Raw genomic sequence first — 21,309 nt, forward strand, 5'->3', positions numbered from 1 at the left:
TAAAGCCAGTTTGTTATTTAGAATTATTTATTTATTGAGAAACCCAACTTGATTATTTTGCAGACATCACTTGCTTATATTCATGAAGATGATAAAGGCAGTCTAATCTGCTAACATCACAACATGACATCGCTCTAATTACAGTCAGAAGACAGTTGAAGAAACTAGCGTGGACTTACGGAAAGGCTCGGTAAGAAATGTTATTTTTATTTTATATTTTTTATTATCAGAACATTAACCGTGTGTTTGCTTTTGTACTGTTCTGTAGTTTCGACCCAATAATTCATCTGACAAAGCATCAACCATGGCCCTTGAGCAATTTGCTCAAAATCGCTACAGAAAAAAAAGGAAGAAGATCAAGGAAGCCGAGTCCCAAGCATCCACTCAAACTCCATGTGTGGGGGGAGTAATATCTCGCCAGGGACCAGGCCCATATTTGATTTTGATGGTAAGTTTGGCTATTTAAAAAGCAAAAGGTACATAAAATATTGTAGCCTACACCTCATGGACTGTTATGTGTGCCACAATAATTCACTCTTGCCTCCTTTTTCAGGTATCATGGCTTGAGATTTCTTTGAGGAAGAAATCAAGAGATATGCTGGACCCTATGTCAGAGAAGTGTTTCTGGGTACACACTGTTTCTTTCAAGGTAGGATTACAGCAGTATTTTGTTACGTTTAGGCCCATTTACATGTATAGTTCTATTATTGTACCTAATTTTGTCTGTTAGGCTAAATGTCTTTTTTTCTTCTCCAAATGCAGACAATGACCCAAAACACACTACCGCCCGGGTTTGCATTGCAAATGAGGGCATAAACTGGGTCAAGATGCCAGCAGGGACAGTAGACCTTTATGTTGTAAAATAAAGGTTAAATAAAAAAACCTACAACACCTTCGGTAGGCCTACAGTATATATAAAAAAATAAAATTAAAAAAAAAAGTTTTATATATATATATATATATATATATAGAAATGCCACCCCACACCATGACTGACCCACCACCAAACCGGTCATGCTGGAGGATGTTGCAGGCAGCAGAACGTTCTCCACGGCGTCTCCAGACTCTGTCACGTCTGTCACGTGCTCAGTGTGAACCTGCTTTCATCTGTGAAGAGCACAGGGCGCCAGTGGCGAATTTGCCAATCTTGGTGTTCTCTGGCAAATGCCAAACGTCCTGCACGGTGTTGGGCTGTAAGCACAACCCCCACCTGTGGACGTCGGGCCCTCATACCACCCTCATGGAGTCTGTTTCTGACCGTTTGAGCAGACACATGCACATTTGTGGCCTGCTGGAGGTCATTTTGCAGGGCTCTGGTAGTGCTCCTCCTGCTCCTCCTTGCACAAAGGCGGAGGTAGCAGTCCTGCTGCTGGGTTGTTGCCCTCCTATGGCCTCCTCCACGTCTCCTGATGTACTGGCCTGTCTCCTGGTAGCGCCTCCATGCTCTGGACACTACGCTGACAGACACAGCAAACCTTTTTTGCCACAGCTCGCATTGATGTGCCATCCTGGATGAGCTGCACTCGCCACTTGTGTGGGTTGTAGACTCCGTCTCATGCTACCACTAGAATGAAAGCACCGCCAGCATTCAAAAGTGACCAAAACATCAGCCAGGAAGCATAGGAACTGAGAAGTGGTCTGTGGTCCCCACCTGCAGAACCACTCCTTTATTGGGGGTGTCTTGCTAATTGCCTATAATTTCCACCTGTTGTCTATTCCATTTGCACAACAGCATGTGAAATTTATTGTCAATCAGTGTTGCTTCCTAAGTGGACAGTTTCATTTCACAGAAGTGTGATTGACTTGGAGTTACATTGTGTTGTTTAAGTGTTCCCTTTATTTTTTTGAGCAGTGTATATTTCCCTAGTTAATATTGCCTGCTAACATGAATTTCAAAAAATGTATATATGTGTACTGATTTTAAGGCATTGATGTTTATGGCTAGGTTGTGCTTTTTTCGCAAAAGCGCTTTTGTTAAATCATCACCCGTTTGGCGAAGTAGGCTGTGATTCGATGACAAATTAACAGGCACCGCACTGATTATATGCCAGATTACCGATTGTAATGAAAACGTAAAAAAAAAATATATATATTAAATATAAACAATCGGCCCAAATTAAATCGGCCATGCCAATTAAATCGTTCGACCTCTATTCTGGAGCAATGAGGCATTGACGCTGGGTACCTCTAAGTCCCGCGGTGTAAGCTCGCAACTTTTAAAGGAGGAACCACTGTATAGCCCCATTGGAAAATATAAAAATGGGCTGTGTAATTTTTTTATATATAAAAAAAGTGAATCACATTTTTATTTGGCATACCCCTGACGGGATTGCACTTACCCCAGTTTGGGAATACCTGCACTAGATGTTGGAACACTGCTGCCAGCCCATTCAGCCACAAGAGCATTCCTGAGGTTGGGCACTGATGTTGGGCGATTAGGCATGGCTTGCAGTCAGCGTTCCAATTCATCCCAAAGGTGTTCGTTGGGGTTGACATCAGGGCTCTGTGCAGGCCAGTCAAGTTCTTCCACACCGATCTTTGCAAACCATTTCTGTAGGGATCTTGCTTTGTGCACGGGGGCATCGTCATGCTTAAACAGGAAAGGCCTTTCGCCAAACTTGCCACAAAGCACCGAATTGTCTAGAATGTCATTGTATACTGTAGCAACTGAGGACAGTTGATTATTACGCGATACGTGCTTCATCACTTGCTGGTCGCATTCTGTCAGCTTGTGTGGCCTAACACTTCGCAGCTGATTCGTTGTTGCTCCTAGACGTTGCCACAACTTTTGTAAATATAGTGTACACTGACAATAATAATAAAAAAACATTTTATTTGGCAGATGCTTTTCAGATCACTCAAGGACATCTTAATTCAATAAAGTGCTGTACAAAAAAATATTTAATTTAGGCCTAGGCTTATGAAATGAATTTGAATAAAGTTTGATTATTTACTAGGGAAGATTTTAATTTTTTATGTAAAAATAAATTATCCGCTTATCAATTTCAAAATAATTATTGTTTCTGGTTAGGGGTATGAACGTTTAAATGACATTGGGATCATTAAACGAACTGAGAAAAAAAAGAATCGCAGTGCAGTTATCATAAAACTACCACACACCGATCATAATCACAAAGGATAAAATTAAACAACTACCTAATGCAACAATGCTGCAACGTTAGGAGGAGATATGCATCTTTCAAATTATTTGCCACGGATACAGTGCATTCGGAAAGTATTCAGACCCTTGACTTTTTACACTTTGTTACGTTACAGCCTTAATCTAAAATAGATTATTTTTTTAATCCCCTTCATCAATCTACACACAATACCCCACAACGACCAAGCAAAAACAGGTTTAGAAATGTTTGCAAATTCGTTAAAAAATTAAATTAAAAATTAAATATGACATTACATAAGTATTTAGACCCTTTACTCAGTACTTTGTTGAAGCACCTTTGGCAGCGATTACAGCCTTGATTCACCTTGGGTATGATGCTACAAGCTTGGCACACCTGTATTTGAGGAGTTCCTCCCATTCTGCAGATCCTTTCAAGATGTCAGGTTGGATGGGGAGTGTTGCTGCAAAGCTATTTTCAGGTCTCTCCAGAGATGTTCGATCAGGTTCAAGTCCGAGCTCTGGTTGGGCCATTCAGAGACATGTCCGAAAGCCACTACTGCCATCCTGCATTGTCTTGGCTGTGTGCTTAGGGTCATTGTCCTGTTGGGAGGTGAACCTTCAAGTCTGAGGCCCTGAGCGCTTTGGAGCAGGTTTTCATCATGGATCTCTGTACTTTGCTTTGTTCATCTTTCCCTCGATCCTGACTAGTCTCACAGTCCCTGACAAAACAATCATGTTTCTCATGGTCTGGGCAAATTCCAAGTGGGCTGTCATGTGCCTTTTATTGAGGAGTGGCTTCCATCTGGCCACTCTCCCATAAAGGCCTGATTGGTGGAGTGCTGCAGAGATGGTTGTCCTGCCATCTCCACAGAAAAACACTGGAGCTCTGTCAGATTGACCATTGGGTTCTTGGTCACCTTCCTGACCAAGGCCCTTCTCCCCCGATTGCTCAGTTTGGCCGGGTGGCCAGCTCTAGGAAAAGTCATGGTTGTTCCAAACTTCTTCCATTTAAGAATGATGGTGGCCACTGTGTTCTTGGGGATCTTCAATGCTGCAGAAATGTTTTGGTACCCTTCCCCAGATTTGTGCCTCGACACAATCCTGTCTCGAAGCTTTAAGGACAATTCCTTAGACCTCATGGCTTGTTTTTTTCTCTGACATGCACTCTCAACTGTGGGACCTTATATAGTTAGGTGTGTGCCTTTCCAAATCATGTCCAATCAATCAAATATATCACAGGTGGACTCCAAGTTAGAGAAACATCAAGGATGATCAACATTTGCAAAAATGTATTAAAACCTGTTTTTGCTTTGTCATTATGGGGTATTGGTAAATTGGTGAGAGAAAAAATTATTTAATATATTTTAGAATAAGGCTGTAACGTAACAAAATGTGGGAAAAGTGAAGGGGTCTGAATCAGGGATGCACGATATAGTCGGTGAACATATCGGAATTGGACAATATTAGCTAAAAATGCCAACATCGGTAACGGCCCAATGTCTAGTTTAACACCGATGTTAAAAACCGATGTCAAAGCTACCATGCATACCTATATAACGTAGGTACATGACGCCACGTAAAATGGTGCTACACGTGCAACACAGCATTCCTAACCCAGCCCACACAATGTCTGCTGTGTGGATTGAGCAGTCATTTGAAAGAGTAAGAACATTTCAGCGCGACAACTCAAAGGCGAAATCCATTAAAGCCAAGATAACGGAATTTATTGCCCTTGACAATCAACCGTTCTGTCGTGGGTGATGTTGGCTTCCGCCGACTGGTCGAGCACCGGTACACACTACCAAGTGCGCTATTTTTCAGATGTTGCCCTACCGGAGTTACACAGTAATAGGGTCACTGCTATTAGCTTCACGAAATATACACTATGGAAATGCCGTTTGGGTCTTTGTGTGTCAAAAAAGATACAGTAGCACTGTCAAAGCTGTACAAAAAAAGTCTACAAACAAGCAAACACCTGCCACGAACGATGTGTTTACAATACCGCGTTGGTAATAAAGCATCATTTGTTTGATTGCAACTTCTGGGGTAGCTAGCTTTAGCTTGGTACCTAGCTAGCACCAATACAACCAGCCTGAAAACCATGACCAGTAGAAACTGCAGTCACTTTCATTATTCTTAGCAATGATTTAGGAATCCTTTTAAGTATTAGCTAGGTTGCCACCTGTTGTTCGCCTATTGAAATTGAACTTCAGTTCATGAAAATAAATAGCCAGCTACTTATCCCTGTTGCCAAAGCTAACAATATAAGCAGCCAATTAGCTTCATCTGGCTAGTGAGGCTTGACCGGACCGGGTTATGTGTTGTCAAGGTAGCCACAATAAGGATTAGGCACAATAGTGGAATTTGCCGTTTGCCTTCAAAATAAAAGTATGCCATTGACAGTGATGCAAATGAATACAAATGGTAGAATAATGCCATAGTTTTATTTTGAAGGCTAACCGCAAAGTCCACTATTGTGGCTAATCCTTATTGTGGCTAGCTTCACAGATGGGTGTGACCACCATTAAATCAAATAAGAACAGTCTTATAAATTAGGGTTATTTTAGATGATGACACCTAGCTATATAGTTTGCTAGCTAACTATATAGCTACTGAAACAGATGTCGTTTTGCTATGTTTTTGGGTTAGAACATCGTTTGCATCCATGAGCTAGCTAGCTTTTTTTTCATAACCAGCACTGTAGGTGTGCGAGACTTTTGTAAATATAGTGTACACTGAAAATAATAATAAAAACAACATTTTATTTGGCAGATGCTTTTCAGGTCACTCAAGGCCATCTTAAATAAAGTGCTGTACAAAAAAAGTTTTAGTTTAGGCCTAGGCTTATGTACTGAATTTTAATAATGCTTGATTATTTACTAGGGAAGATTTTTATTTTTGTAAAAATAAATTATCCGCTTATCAATTTCAAAATAATGGTTGGTGTCTGGCTAGGGGTGTGAACGTTTAAATAACGTTTGAAAAAATCCTTAAACGAAAAAGTAAATCATTGAGTGATGATTACCAGCATCATAGCATACGTATCGATGAATCGTTGTGACATATGAAATACGAGTGATAGTTATTACACATTGATTACATTATGTAAAAAATGAATGAACGCGTTAAATTATTGTGACATGAAATCATATTCATGTCCTGATTGGTCAATAAGCGTGTTTGACACGTCAAATAGTTTTATTTGAAGTGTATTTTTTTGACACGCAAATATCATAACGGTGTTCGATATAAATCCTGGTTGAGAATGAAACGACTGAACAAATGAACAACAAAACAGAACAGCAAGTAAGTAGAAGAAATATGTTTTGATTATGTTACTGGTAATGGGGACAAATGTAAATGCCAACAAAATAACTTTTTGGTCAGTGGGTGTGTAACCTTTATTTAACTAGGCAAGTCATTTAAGAACAAATTCTTATTTACAATGACGGCCCGGACGACGCTAGGCCAATTGTGCACGCCCTATTGGACTCCCAATCACAGCTGGATGTGATACAGCCTGGATTCGAACCAGGGACTGTTATACTTCTTGCACTGAGATGCAGTGCCTTAGACCTCTGCATCCATGTGTGTGTGTTAACTATTTAACTGTACTAGAATGCTTAAAAGGCCGAAAAATGTTTAAATATCGGTTATCGGATTCGCTTTTTTTTGGCAAGGAAAATATCAGATATCGTTATCAGCCAAAAACGTCATATCGGTGCATCACTAGTCTGAATACACAGTATATGAAAATAGGGTATTTACATTGACAGTAAATACATTTTCCTATATCTTTCGATAATTTAATTTCATTGGATATAGAACTTTGCCCTGTGCTTCTTTGCCCATGCACTATAGTTGGGCCCTATAGGCTATTGATCATTTAATTGATATCCCACAATACATTGTAGGCGCAGTTGAACTCCCGCGCCCAGCAGAGAATGGAACTCGGCTTGCATTTTGACTATGTGATTTTGACTAAGAAAAGGTTGGTGACCACTGTTCTAGTCTATATAGGCTATGGCTGCCTATTGTGATTTATTACTGTTATATTAGGGCATTATGTCCTAGTCTCAGTCTAATTATAGGCCTATGATTTATTATGTGTAGCCCTATGTGAATCACATTTTAAATGCAAGAGTCACAGATTTTATGTAGGCCTACAGGACTATTTGGTCTGTAATGCGAAATCATATTAGATGGTTAGTTGTGTGCGATTGATTACATTAGGGTATAGGGTAGGCTTTTATGATAATTGAGTGATGATTTGAATACCCAACCTACGTTTTTGCTGGCCCTGCCATCAACAGATTGCTGCCTAATCCACTGCATTGGAGATGGGAAGACAGGAAGTTTTGATGAAAGCCACATGAAAAAGGTGAAGGTAAACTAGGGATACGGTGCTTTAGGGTATTGACAATTCAGAATTGCCATTCACATTTCCATTAAAAAAAAAAATAGAAGGGAAAGAAGACCGAGAGAGAGGGATAGGAAAATAAATGGTAAAAAAAAAAAAAAAAAAAAGGCACAGGTTGTCTGTGGAGGAAAGATTGCTACGAGCTACTGTACTACAACAAGATCAGAACAAGGTTGTTCTGAAATGTATGTATACACATACTGTGTCATGGCTGTATTTCAGTTTCATGACAACAAAGAGAATAAAAAGTTAGGACTTTATGAGCATAACAAAAATCACTGACATGTTTTCCTGTCTAAGTGCAGGTACAAGCTCCATTTCTCTTCCCTCTGGGCTTACAACTCCCTGCAATGCAGCAGTTTCCCTAGGAGAATTAAACTAGCAATAATCCATGCCAAACATTTGAGCTGTACCATTTCCATAAACCATATCAATAAACCAAAAGGGACAAATTAGTCACTCTATTTGTATGATTAATGAACGAGTACAAATTACAAAATACGATTCAATTAGCCAGTCAGTCACACAATGATGCTAGGCTAAAGCTCAAAAGCAAGGACACTATTCATCAGTCCCTCCTTCCTAGTCTCATCCCAGAGGGGATGGGAATTTTGTCATCCTTCTAGAACCTGGGGCCCTGTTACCTTAGTGCTCCATTCTCATCACAAGGAAGTGTAATTTAGCTGCAGCATCCGTGACTCAGACAGCACCATAGGTGTGGTAAAGAGATAAATCGAACTCAAACAGAACAATGGAAATGCCATGGCAACACCACTCAAGTGTCCCACCGAAGGGGACAAGATTCAGAATCTCCACATTGCCCCCCCCATCAAAATTAACCTACATTTAGGCTATTGTTAATGCGTGTATTTATATTATCTATTATGACTTTATGGAAGACTAAGTTATAAGGCTACTCCTGAACTACTATTTTAGTGTGTGTGTGCGCTTTCTGGTGCCCGTGACTGCCGTAGTATCACCCAAGTGGGTGCTGCATTTTGGTAGTAGTGAAGAGTAGTTGGCTAGCTACTAATCCATTGGTTAGTACGGAAGTCTAACTTCATCTGACTGAGTCCTACTATGAAGCCACAGACGGTGTGAATGGCAATACACAGGGATGACAGCGTGCTGCCTGCTCTCCCCTTTGACCACCTCCTCCATCCTCTGACCTCACTCAAGCAATGAACTTTCTCCACCTTCAGTCTCTTGACTGCCAATCTACCAATGACGATTCATGTTGTTTAGTGTTGTTGCTTTACAGCACAGATTTACCATATGTGTCGCAGGTAAACTACTCCATTCAACACCACAGAGCCTGCTTGCCTCGCCCATAATACCACTTAAGGCTTTTCAAAACAACATGATTAGAGAACAGGAAATGTAATGTACTATATAAGATAATATATAAAATACATGTTTAGCTTCCAGATGTTCAGTGGGGGAAGTGAAATTATGAGGTCATTCACAACATGCAGGTCAATAAAAATGCAGGCTGTATCCCAAATCAACAAGGATAATGCATCCTAAAGTGTGTGTTTGAAGTTGGGCAACGCTACCTTATTGCTGTGTTTCCAAACACGAGCTGTGCAAAGCCAGGCAGTTACTCAGGTGGGAGCCTCCTGGGGCCTAATGGAGACTGACGTTTGTTTCTGTTTCTCATTCCACACGAGCCCATATGGGCTAAGTCGCAAATGGCACCCTATTCCCTATGTAGTGCACTCTTTTGGACCAGGCCCTGAAGCAAGCAACTCATGCATCACATCCCCTCAGTCCCATTAATATCCCCGACAGATACAGGCCAGGGAAAAAGAGACCATTGCCAAACAATACTGAGACTGACATTAGCTGTAATGCAATTAGACAGCCTGACAAACCTCGACCAGAGAACATTACAGTCAGGGACGTAGCCTATCTGGAGGAAGGTGAGACTCATCGGGTGGTTCTTTCTCCTTTCAGAGTTTTTTTTTTTCACCTGACAGATAATCATGTTCTCTCGATAAGGCAAGGCATCGTCCTGACCGCATGGCACACGGCAAAGCGGCTGCTCTGTGCTTTGTCCAGCTTCACTTCAGTTGCCACTAGAGAGGACCGACTTATGATCACACTTGTTTGAACACCTTGTCTTGGTGGAGTGCTTTGCAAATTGGCTTAATGCCCTCGAGTAAATGGATGTCCTGGTGGATTAGTGTGTGACCTAACCCTGAGAAACAGGCAGAAACGGTTCAGCAGTTTGACAGTCAGTGAGTGTAGCATTGCTGAAAACCCACATGTATCTATTATGAACCACTCAAAGGCAGACAGGTGTATTAACACTGAGGTGCCGCTGGGCAGCCCTGATTAAAACGAGCCAATAATGTGGTTTGGAAAATTGCAGTAGTTGCAGGACCCGGAGAAGAGAGGAAGATCTTCCCTCAGGTAATCAACTATTTATTGCTTTGGAGCATGTGCCATTTCCCATCATGCGTGATATCATTATGTAACCACGTTTCCACCCACAGTTTTTATGCAAGTAAAGTCATACAGTATAAAAAAATAATAATGACAGCTGTGATGGAAACAGAACTTGTACTTTTATTTTTGGGGGGGGGGGGGTAAATCAGCTTTAATATTGCAAATAGGATTGTGGCTTCCATCAATGTAATTGTCTGAATCATTTCCAATCCTCCATATACAGTGCATTTGGAAAGTATTCAGACCCCTTGACTTTATCCACATTTTGTTACATTCCAGCCTTATCTATTTTTTTTTATCATCAATCTACACACAAGACCCTTTACTTTGTTGAAGCACCTTTGGCAGCTTTTAGAGCCTTGAGTCTTCTTGGGTATGACACTTCAAGCTTGGCACAACTGTATTTGGGGAGTTTCTCCCATTCTTCTCTGCAGATCCTATCAAGCTCTGCCAGGTTGGATGGGGAGTTGCTGCACATCTATTTTCAGGTCTCTCCCCAGATGTTCGATCGGGATCAAGTCCGGGCTAGGGCTGGGCCACTCAAGGACATTCAGAGACTTGTCTCGAAGCAAATCCTGCATTGTCTTGGCTGTGTGCTTAAGGTCGTTGTCTTCCCTGTGGCTCAGTTGGTAGAGCATGGTGTTTGCAACGCCAGGGTTGTGGGTTCGATTCCCACGGGGGGCCAGTACAACAAAAAAAAATGCATGAAATGAAATGTATGCACTCACTACTGTAAGTCGCTCTGGATAAGGGCGTCTGCTAAATGACTAAAATGTAAATGTAAATGTCCTATTGGAAGATGAACCTGCGTCTCAGTCTAAGGGCCTGAGCGCTCTGGAGCAGGTTTTCACCAAGGATATCTGTACTTTGCTCTGTTCATCTTTCCCTCAATCCTGACTAGCCCCTACCACTGGAAAACATCCCCACAGCATGATGCTGCCACCACCACCATGCTTGACCGTAGGGATGGTGCCAGGTTTCCTCCAGACGTGACGCTTGGCATTCAGGCCAAAAAGTTAAATCTTGGTTTTATCAGACCATGAGAATCTTTAGGTGGCTTTTGGCAAACTCAAAGTGGGCTGCACTATTGGTTAGAGCCTGTAAGTAAGAATTTCACTGTAAGGTCTACACCTGAAGTACTTAGCGCACGTGACAAATAAACTTTCATTTGATTTGTGCCTTTACTGAGGAGTGGTTCCGTCTGGCCACTCTACATTAAAGGCCTGGTTGGTGGAGTGCTACAGAGATGGTTGTCCTTCTGGTTCTCACATCTCCAAAGGAACTCTGGACCTCTGTAAGAGTGACCTTTGAGTTCTTGTTCACCTCGCTGACCAAGGCCCTTCTCCCCCGATTGCTCAGTTTGGCTGGGCGGCCAGTTCTAGGAAGAGTCATGGTGGTTCCAAGCTTCTTATGGAGGCCACTGTGTTCTTGGGGACCTTCAATGCTGCAGAAATGTTTTGGTACCCTTACCCAGATCTGTGCTTCGACACAATCCTGTCTCAAAGCTTTACAGACAATTCCTTTGACATCATGGCTTGGTTTTTGCTCTGACATGCACTGTCAACAGTGGGACCTTATATAGACAAGAGTGTGCCTTTCCAAATCATGTCCAATCAATTGATTTAACCACAGGTGGACTCCAATAAAGTTGTAGAAACATCTGAAGGATGAGAAATGGAAACAGGATGCACCAGAGCTCACCTGAGCTCAATTTCAAGTCTTATAGCAAACAGTTCTGAATACGTATGAAAATCGGGTATTTCTGTTTTATACATTTGCAAAAATGTATAAAAAAACAGTTTTCGCTTCGTCATTATGGGGTATTGTGTGTAGATTGATTATTTAATCAATTTTAGAATAAAGCTGTAATGTAACAAAATGTGGAAGGGGTCTGAATACTTTCCGAATGCACTACATTTTTCTTAAATATATCTATATTTTTTATATATTTTCCTTTATTATTTTCCCCTAACCCTACCACCACTCCCCTAATTGGTGTAAACTAAATGGCAAAAAAAAAAAACTTAAGCTTCTACTTCTGGCTTATACATAATATACACATTTTACAGACAGTATATTTTATAATAGTCATCTTTTGTTTGTTTTTAGTTCCATCATTCAGCTACCCTCAACCCCTCCGATCAATCTCTGACCACCCAGTTGATTTCTATTTGCCATATATTTTGAGACTGTGCGGTGATGTTTTACAAAAGCTCTGAACCTTTCTAATCTCGTAGTTTCTACAGATTGTCAAATTTAAAAAAAAATATTTCGCTAAGAATATATTATTATTGATCGTCAGCGGCCCAGCGACATCTGGGTTTGGCCAGGGTAGGCCGTCATTGTAAATAAGAATTTGTTCTTAACCGACTTGCCTACCGTAATTTCCGGACTATTAAGCGCACCTGAATATAAGCCGCACTGACTGAATTTTTTTAAAGATATATTATTTTGAACATAAATAAGTAGCACATGTCTATAAGCCGCAGGTGCCTACTGGTACATTGAAAAAATATTCTAATAATTTTGTCTCTTCGCACCAAAATCTGCAGAGCTGGGGATGGTTGTATCCCCCATATATTTAACGTTCTATTGGAAACAGGAAGTTTCTGTACTATTTTATAAATTTAGACAGAATTTGTGCGCTTGACATTGTGGGCTCTTTTTGTGTCTGTAAAATTAATTATGCAAGAAATGGCAGTGAAAATGCTTTTAAGCGCAAATATTGATATAACCATGAAATCGAAGTAAACTTGGAGTCACGCGATGATATGGTGTGCGGTCCTCCCACTACGACTCGGAAAACTATGCAATTTATTAGGCTACAGAAAAAATAAGTTATGAAGTTCACGGTGATTGCGTCGCAGCGCTGAGGCGCCACAACAGCCTCATGTTCGAATCTAGGCTGTGTTGAGAACTTCAGTTTCTTGGCAATTTCTCACAAGGAATAGCCTTCATTTCTCAGAACAATAATAGACTGAAGAGTTTCAGAAGTAAGTTATTTGTTTCTGGCCATTTTGAGCCTGTAATCGAACCCACAAATGCTGATGCTCCAGATACTCAACTAGTCTAAAGGCCAGTTTTATTGCTTCTTTAATTAGAACAGTTTTCAACTGTGCTAACATAATTGCAAAAGGGTTTTCTAATGATCAATTAGCCTTTTAAAATGATAAACTTGGATTAGCTAACACAACGTGCCATTGGAACACAGGATGGCTGCTAATAATGGGCATCTGTACACCTATGTAGATATTCCATTAAAAATCAGCCATTTCCAGCTACAATAGTCATTTACAACATTAACAATGTCTACACTGTATTTCTGATCAATTTGGTGTTATTTTAATGGCCCCAAAAAAAATTGCTTTTCCTTCCAAAACAAGGAAATGTCTTAAGTGACCCCAAACTTTTGAATGGTAGTGTATATTTTAATAACCAAGCATTTTCTAAATTCAAAACGAACCTCCTGCAAATGGACAAGGACATTTTATATGACTCCTGTTTCCACAAATCGAGGACGAAGACAGTATCGCCCAAGCTAAGGTTGGTCGAAAATGTTCTGTGCTACAGAAAACAGTACCTAACCTGCAACTCCCAGTATAATGGATACCAAAAATGTTGATAAAATTATATTATCTGGTGTTACAATCTGTAGCTATAGAATTACCAGATACCCTACATCACGTGTCCAACTCATTCCACGGAGGGTTGAGTGTCTGTGGGTTTTCGCTCCACCCTTGATTGATGAATTAAGGTCACTAATTAGTAAGGAACTCCCCTCACCTGGTTGTCTAGGTCTTAATTTAAAGGAAAAAAACAAACCTGCAGACAATTGGCCCTCCGAGGAATGAGTTTGACACCTCTCACCAACATTGACCATCACCTACAATTAAAAACGAATACAAAAACTTGATTGTTGAAACAGGTGTTTAGTGCTGGGCTGATACAAAACCCTGCATGCCCACCAGTAGCTATTAACAGGGTACGTTTTAGGCTGCGAGTCAGCAAGATGTCGGCCTAAAGAATTCTATTTCCAAAATTGGGGGATCCCCACAGAAGTTAAACTATATTGTCATTATGCTAGTAGTGACAAAGGTGTATCTAGCTACTGCACATGGATACCCAGTTGGGTGATACCTAGTTCTCACGAAACTGGCACTTGACAAAAAAAAAAAAGAAAATACATTTTCCACCATAATTCCTCTTGGATTACTAAAATTAGGATCTTTAGTTATCCATTTCATAATTGTTATGTATATTGATCAGAATGCATTTTAGACAATTTCCACAACTACCAATGCAAAAAAAATATCATTACCGCAATAGTTTTGAAAGTCCCAAAAAGTAAAACAAATAAATGTATATTTTTGCTCACCTAATGAAAAGGCCTGAGGTAAACATAAAATTGAAAACAAATATTTTAAAAAGTAAAATGTCTTATTACCACACAACTTTTTCTGAATCTTGTTTGTCATAAGTACTAGTGGATACATGTTATTTTTATGTACCCATATTTGGATAAAGCACAAAAAGGCACTATCAGATAAAACAAAAATTACTAAAGTACACAGTACCAGTCAAATGTTTGGACACCTACTCATTCAAGTTAGTGTAATTTCTTTCTTTCTTAATATGTTTGAGCCAATCAGTTGGGTTGTGACAAGGTAGGGGTGGTATTCAGAAGATAGCCCTATTTGGTAAAAGACCAGTCCATATTATGGCAAGAACAGCTCAAATAAGAAGAGACACGAAGGTCAGTCAATGCGGAAAATTTCAAGAACTTTGAAAGTTTCTTCAAGTGCAGTCGCAAAAACCATCAAGCACTATGATGAACCTTGCTCTCATGAGGACCGCCACAGTAAAGGAAGACGCAGTTACCTCCACTGCAGAGGATCATTAGAGTTCATTAGAGTTACCAGCCTCAGAAATTGCAGGCCAAATAAATGCTTCAGAGTTCAAGTAACAGACACGTCAACATCAACTGTTCAGTGGATACTGTGTGAATCAGGCCTTCATGGTCGAATTGCTGCAAAGAAACCACCACTAAAGGACACCAATAAGAAGAGACTTGCTTGGGCCAAGAAACATAAGCAATGGACATTAGACCAGTGGAAATCTGTCCTTTGGTCTGATAAGTCCAAATGTTTTATTTTTGGTTCCAACCACAGTGTCTTTGTGAGACGCAGAGCAGGTGAACGAATGATCTCCGCATGTGTGGTTCCTACCGTGAAGCGTGAAGGTGTGGGGGTGCTTCACTGGTGATACTGTCAGTGATTTATTTAGAATTCAAGGAACACTTAACCAGCATGGCTACCACAGCATTCAGCAGTGATACACCATCCCATCTGGTTTGCACTTAGTGGGACTATCATTTGTTTTTCAACAGGACAATGATCCAACACACCTCCAGGCTGTGTAAGGGCTATTTGACCAAGAAGAGTGATGGAGTGCTGCATCAGATGACCTGGCCTCTACAATCACCCGACCTCAACCCAATTGAGATGGTTTGGGATGAGTTGGCCACCAGAGTGAAGGAAAAGCAGCCAACAGGTGTTCAGCATATGTGGGAACTCCTTCAAGACTGTTGGAAAAGCATTCCAGGTGAAGCTGGTTGAGAGAATGCCAAGTGTGCAAAGCTATCATCAAGGCAAAGTGTGGCTACTTTGAAGAATCTCAACTATAAAATATATTTTGATTTGTTTAACACATTTTTGGTTACTATATGATTCCATGTGTTATTTCATAGTTATCATGTCTACACTATTATTTTACAATGTAAAAAATTGTCAAAAATAAAGGAAAACCCTTGAATGAATATGTGTGTCCAAACTTTTGACTGGTACAGTATATCCATAAAAATGATGCCAGCTGATACATTATTTCGACTGGTTGAGAAACGCTGCCTGCCTGTCTGTCTGTCTGGTCCCTACACCTTTATTACTATGGGACAGCTGGAGATGGAATTTGAATATTGAAACAATGTTGCAAATGTCAGAGACAGACAGCAAAGTTCATACAAATCTCCTCTGTTGAAAACTAAATGTTTGTCTAAGAGAAATGTGATATAATGTCTAGATGCTTTTTATAGTGGAGATCAAGTTTAGAAAGTGCCTGGTTGGGCTGATGAGACAGTGGATTACGCAGTCTGATGGAACAGAATAAATAGGCATTTTAATGTCATAGATTTAGCCAGTGGTAACTTGTTGAATAGACACTGGCTGGAATGCGGTTTTAAAAATTATTTAAGCTTTCAACCGATATAATGTATGTACCTAAATGTTTAATATCCATAATTGTATGATTATTTATTTGAATTGCACGCCCTCCAGTTTCACTTTAAGTTCAGCATTCAGGATTAGACCCACCCGTTGTATAATGTGCTTTATAAACTGGGTGGTTTGAGCCCTGAATTCTGATTGGCTGACAGCCGTGGTAAATCAGACCATATAACATGGGTATGAAAAACCATTTCTTTTTTCCCCCTCTAATTACATTGGTAACCAGTTTATAATAGCAATAAAACAACTTGGATACCAAGGCTAAGGGCTGTATCTAGGCACTCCGCCGTGCATAAAAACAGCCCTTAGCTGTGGTATAAAATGGTCAAATACCACACCCCCTTTAATAAACTATGCATCTTAGTCTTCAGAATGATAGTTGCATCATGGTTTTCTAACTCAATTGGTTAAAGCCATTATTAAAACTGGTTTCATGAAAATCACCCAGTCAATGTTGCATGTGCCTAAACTCGGCGAGCACCGCAAGTTCTCCTCCAAACATGAAAGTTACACTTAGCTATCTTTCAACTCAATACAAAAATCCAACCTCACCGGCTAGCTTGCGAGTCAGTTTCAAAGAGCATGAACTTGTTAAAAATGAACTTTGCTAGCAACTCGAGCAGGTCACATCTACGTCGACTGTTTAATTCATATACAGTATTACTGCATGCAACTAACTAGCTAGTTAACTAACTCGTTAGGCCATTGTGCACTGACACTAGCAAGAAAAAAATGTGCAAACTGGTGACTAGCTACCTAACCTAGTCACCTAACGTTACCGCCCCCTTGCCTTAGCGCCACAGAACGCAATTATGGCAGGCCTCACATGGTTAGCGAGCTTTTGCTAGCCACATAACTAGCTAACTACTTCTGCTAAATAACAGTTAAGTTAGCTGACTAAGTTACAAAGGTTAGTCACCAGTTTAACAAAATCCATATATGTATATATACTTTTTATTTTCATATTTTTTTTTTTTTACTAACGACTATGTTCGCATGACACGTGCTTAGAAAAAAAACTTGTCAGGGAGAATCCCTTGTTTTTATTCGTCAGGTTAGCTAGATAGCTATAATTAGCTAGTCTTTCAGCTAGGCCAAAGCTTCGTCAACGTTGCCTTTCTCGCCATTGGAAGCCGTTTAGCTAGCTAACTTGGCTGCGCTAATTACGTTCATAGAATATTCAAGAAAATAGTTAACGTTACATTTATAAACCATTAAATTGTCCTTACCGGCTGCGTTAGGTTGTTAGCGGTGTGTATATTTATGTTTCTATTTCCAGTCAGTCGGCAACATGAGGGGGAGGCAGCGCGTCTGCAACTGACTGACAGATAGGGGGAGGTTGCCTAATCAGACAGACTATGATACAAATGATTGTTATAGTAAAAACAAAACTCTGCCAGAATGTTGAATAACATTTCATTTGAATGTACTCTACCCTACCGGTTGGTATTTCAGCTGGGCAACATTTGAAACAAAATATCCACAGGAAAGTATTATTTACCCGACTTTTTAGAGTGTCAGTAGTGCAACTGAAATTTCACCTGGAACATGCGCAAAACCACGTGAACACCTGCAAGACTTCGTTGGTGTGCGTTCATGTGCTTCTGTCTTGCACACGTACATTAGGTCATGAGCTAATACATCTTGATTGCCATACACAGATACCTATTTTTTTTTTTGTCTCAGATTTCAACCAGCTGAAGGATCAACCACATGGAAAATCGGCAGAGTTTGTTCAAATATAATTGTATTCAACAGTCATCACAGAAAATGGATGTTTAGGTTTCTTTTAAATTTGCCATGATGTACACAATAGACGGCATTGCCACATTTGGGACTGGTGGGATGCAGAGTGGAACAAATGAATGACACTGAATCTTGTCCGATCACTAACTAGCTAGCCACAAGGTGTGTGGGGGGGGGGGGGAAATAATTATCACTATTATAAATTGATGCTATCATGAGAGAAGTCAATTATTTTAAACTTTTTTTGTTGAAAAAGTAAGTAGTCAGTTGCTCTCTGGAATCTATGAAGAGGCAGCCATGCTGAAGTCAGATTGTCGTTGTAAGGTGAGTGCAGTCGAGAGCAGGCCGGGGAGAAGATGCCAAGAATTAAAACCACCCAGGTAAAATCTGTGTGTGCGTGTGTGTGTCTATAATTTAAGTTGTTTTTAAATGACAGATAAAATGTAATGTTTAGCATACAGATAATGAAAAGTAGAACGCAGTATTTTGACAGGACAGGTGGTGGCAAGCATTTGGACAATTTGAGAAGAGTACGCATACTTTAATTTCACATTCTCATATCCTTATCACCATCCTTAGATTACTTCCTTTGTGAAACGCAAAAACTTTTGAAAAACATTTTACATCTGTTCTAGCCAGGGCTGTTTTCAGGGTTACAGATAAAAGACAAGTTTCTTCAAAGTTAGCCTCAGCTGATTCTAATTCCTGTGGGGTTGTAAGTCTGCCCAGGGACACAGTAGGTATCCCAAATGGCACCCTATTCCCTATGCAATAGTTTTGACCATGGCATTGGTTAAAAGTAAGGTACTATAAAGGGTATAGGGTGCCCTTTGGAACAAACAGAGTTGGTGGAGGGAAATCAATTCCCTGGGATGTAACAGTCGCTGCTCTGGTTAGGTAAGTCAGTCAATTGAGGGAGCAACATGGGACACAAGGGCCTGCGTTCCAATGGTCTTCTTTTTTTCCTGCTGATTTCTCAGTGCGTTAGTAAAGATCAGGTTAGCTAAAGCCTAGCAAGGGGCATCGATTTGAGGCTGAGCACTCAGACAATGCCCTTCCTTATAGCAAATTTGTTGATGTCCTCTCTGACTTTACCTTCTGAGCCAATAAAATAATCCAATGTTTTATTGAGTGCCTGGATACTAGTGATCTCCAAATGTACAGTATATTCATGATAAACAAAAGCAAATACATAAATTACCCAGCTTTAGAGCACCACTCATTGCTCTTGCCCGTGACACTTTTAAACTTAAAATGTTCCTCTTCAGACAATGGCACAAGCTCTTCAAACCTCAACATCCCCCCCCAAACAAAGCAATACACAAACAAGTGAACTTTAAAGCACCTTGTTATGTGCTGAGTACAGTATGCTCATATTCAATCAACCAGTTTTTCCACCCCTCCTTCTCCCCTCTCTCTCTCTCTCTCCCTCTTTCCATGTACATAGTATCTACATGGAAGTATTCAGACCCCTCTACTTTTTCCACATTTTGTTACGTTACACTTATTCTAAAATTGAATAAATCGTTTTTTTCCCTCTCATCAATCTACACACACACTTCCCCACAAGTTTTTAGAATTGTTTGCAAATTTATAAAAAAGAAACAACGGAAATATCACACTTACATACAGTACCAGTCAAAAGTTACCTACTCATTCCATTCTACATTATAGAATAATAGTGAAGACATCAAAACTGTGAAATAACATATGGAATCATGTAGTAACCAAAAAAGTGTTCAACAAATCAAAATATAAGTAGCCACCCTTTGCCTTGATGAGGAACTCTGGACCTTCTCCCCCGATTGCTCCGCTTGGCTGGGCGGCCAGCTCTAGGAAAAGTCTTGGTGATTCCAAACTTCTTCCATTTAAGGATGATGGAGGCCACGGTGTTCTTGGGGACCTTCAATGCTGCAGACATTTTTTGGTACGCTACCCCAGATCTGTGCATCGACAAAATCCAGTCTTGGCGCTCTACGGACAATTCCTTCAACCTCATGGCTTGGTTTTTGCTCTGACTGTCAACTGTGGGACCTTATATAGACAAGGGTGTGCCTTTCCAAATCATGTACAATCAATTGAATTTACCATAGCTGGACTCTAATCAAGTTGTAGAAACATCTCAAGGATGATCAATGGAAACAGGGGAGGCAGGTAGAGTAGTGGTTAGAGTGTTGGGCCAGTAACCGAAAGGTTGCTAGATCGAATCCCCGAGCTGACGAGGTAAAAATCTGTCGTTCTGCTCCTGAACAAGGCAGTTAACCCATTGTTCTCTGGTAAGCTGTGATTGTAAATAAGAATTTGTTCTTAACTGACCTGCCTAGTTAAAAAAAACAGGATGCACCTGATTTAAAGTCTCATAACGGTCTGAATACTTATGTAAAAAAGGTATTTCTGTTTTTATTTTTAGTACATTTGTCAACATTTAAAAAAAAAACTATTTTCGCTTTGATGAGGATTTTTTTAAAGTCCATTTTAGAATAAGGCTGTAAGGTAACACAATGTGGAAAAAGGGAAGGGGTCTGAATATTTTCCATATGCACTGTATCTTTATTTACCTGCGTAATATCTCTCTGTTTGTCGCTGTCTGATTCGTTTATGTGGGGAATTGCTTGTAAACCTCCATGGCGTCAATGCAGAAGAGAGAATGGTCAGGTTCAGGTAAAGCAAACCCTCTCCCTGTAGCCCCAGACTGATTGATACTTTACAGAAGCCAGTTTCTGACATTCATGTTGCCTACTTCTGTGAAGTGACAGGTTTTCTGATACCCTGTTATCTTTACATAACTGCTGTGTGGGAGGACAGGCAGCGTTCATCAAGAGGAGGGCCAGTGCCACAGCCCTGCATATGCAGCTGAGAAAGGAGAGCTCTGTTTGGAGCTGTTGAGATGTGTAGGCAGACACCCTCAAACTGAAATCTGGCTCACTGAGGGGAGAACTAAAAATGAAATTATGTAAAACACTCCAATAAACTCATAAGACAAACCGGGAATAGAAATGGACTCTATGACTTTGAATAAACAAAGTGGGGTTTAATTTGCAATCAAAAAGGATATTATGGAGTAGTTATGCATTTTCAATCTTTGCTGTATTGTTCATGAAGAACATTCCTGCCGGTAATATACTGTAGCTTTAGCAAACAATCTTATATTGAGGAGATTTAATTAGACTGAGAACATTTATGAATTAAGATTACGAATTAAATAATGCTCAACTGGTGAAAAGTGAGACATAGCCAAGGCCTATAAAGATGCAATTTTAAATATTGTCTAATGTTGACATTAGTATCAGTAA

General features: G+C 40.2%; 1 protein-coding gene across 11 annotated transcripts in view; it reads right to left on the bottom strand.

Moving 5' to 3' along the window:
• LOC106586311 (R3H domain-containing protein 1) overlaps positions 1–17,837 on the bottom strand; it is a 73,400-nt gene extending 55,563 nt beyond the window's left edge. For 10 of the 11 annotated variants that reach the window (XM_082968963.1, XM_082968967.1, XM_082968966.1 and 7 more), the window contains exon 1: positions 17,500–17,615. The gene's annotated coding sequence lies outside the window, so the exon portion shown is untranslated. Of the gene's footprint in view, positions 1–17,499; positions 17,616–17,771 lie in introns of those variants that run through there. The other variant, XM_082968960.1, reaches the window with a different exon arrangement.
• Positions 17,838–21,309: the final 3,472 nt, after the last annotated feature.

This window comes from Salmo salar, chromosome 25 (genome assembly GCF_965601325.2).
Source record: "Salmo salar chromosome 25, fSalSal1, whole genome shotgun sequence".
Lineage (NCBI taxonomy): Eukaryota > Metazoa > Chordata > Actinopteri > Salmoniformes > Salmonidae > Salmo > Salmo salar.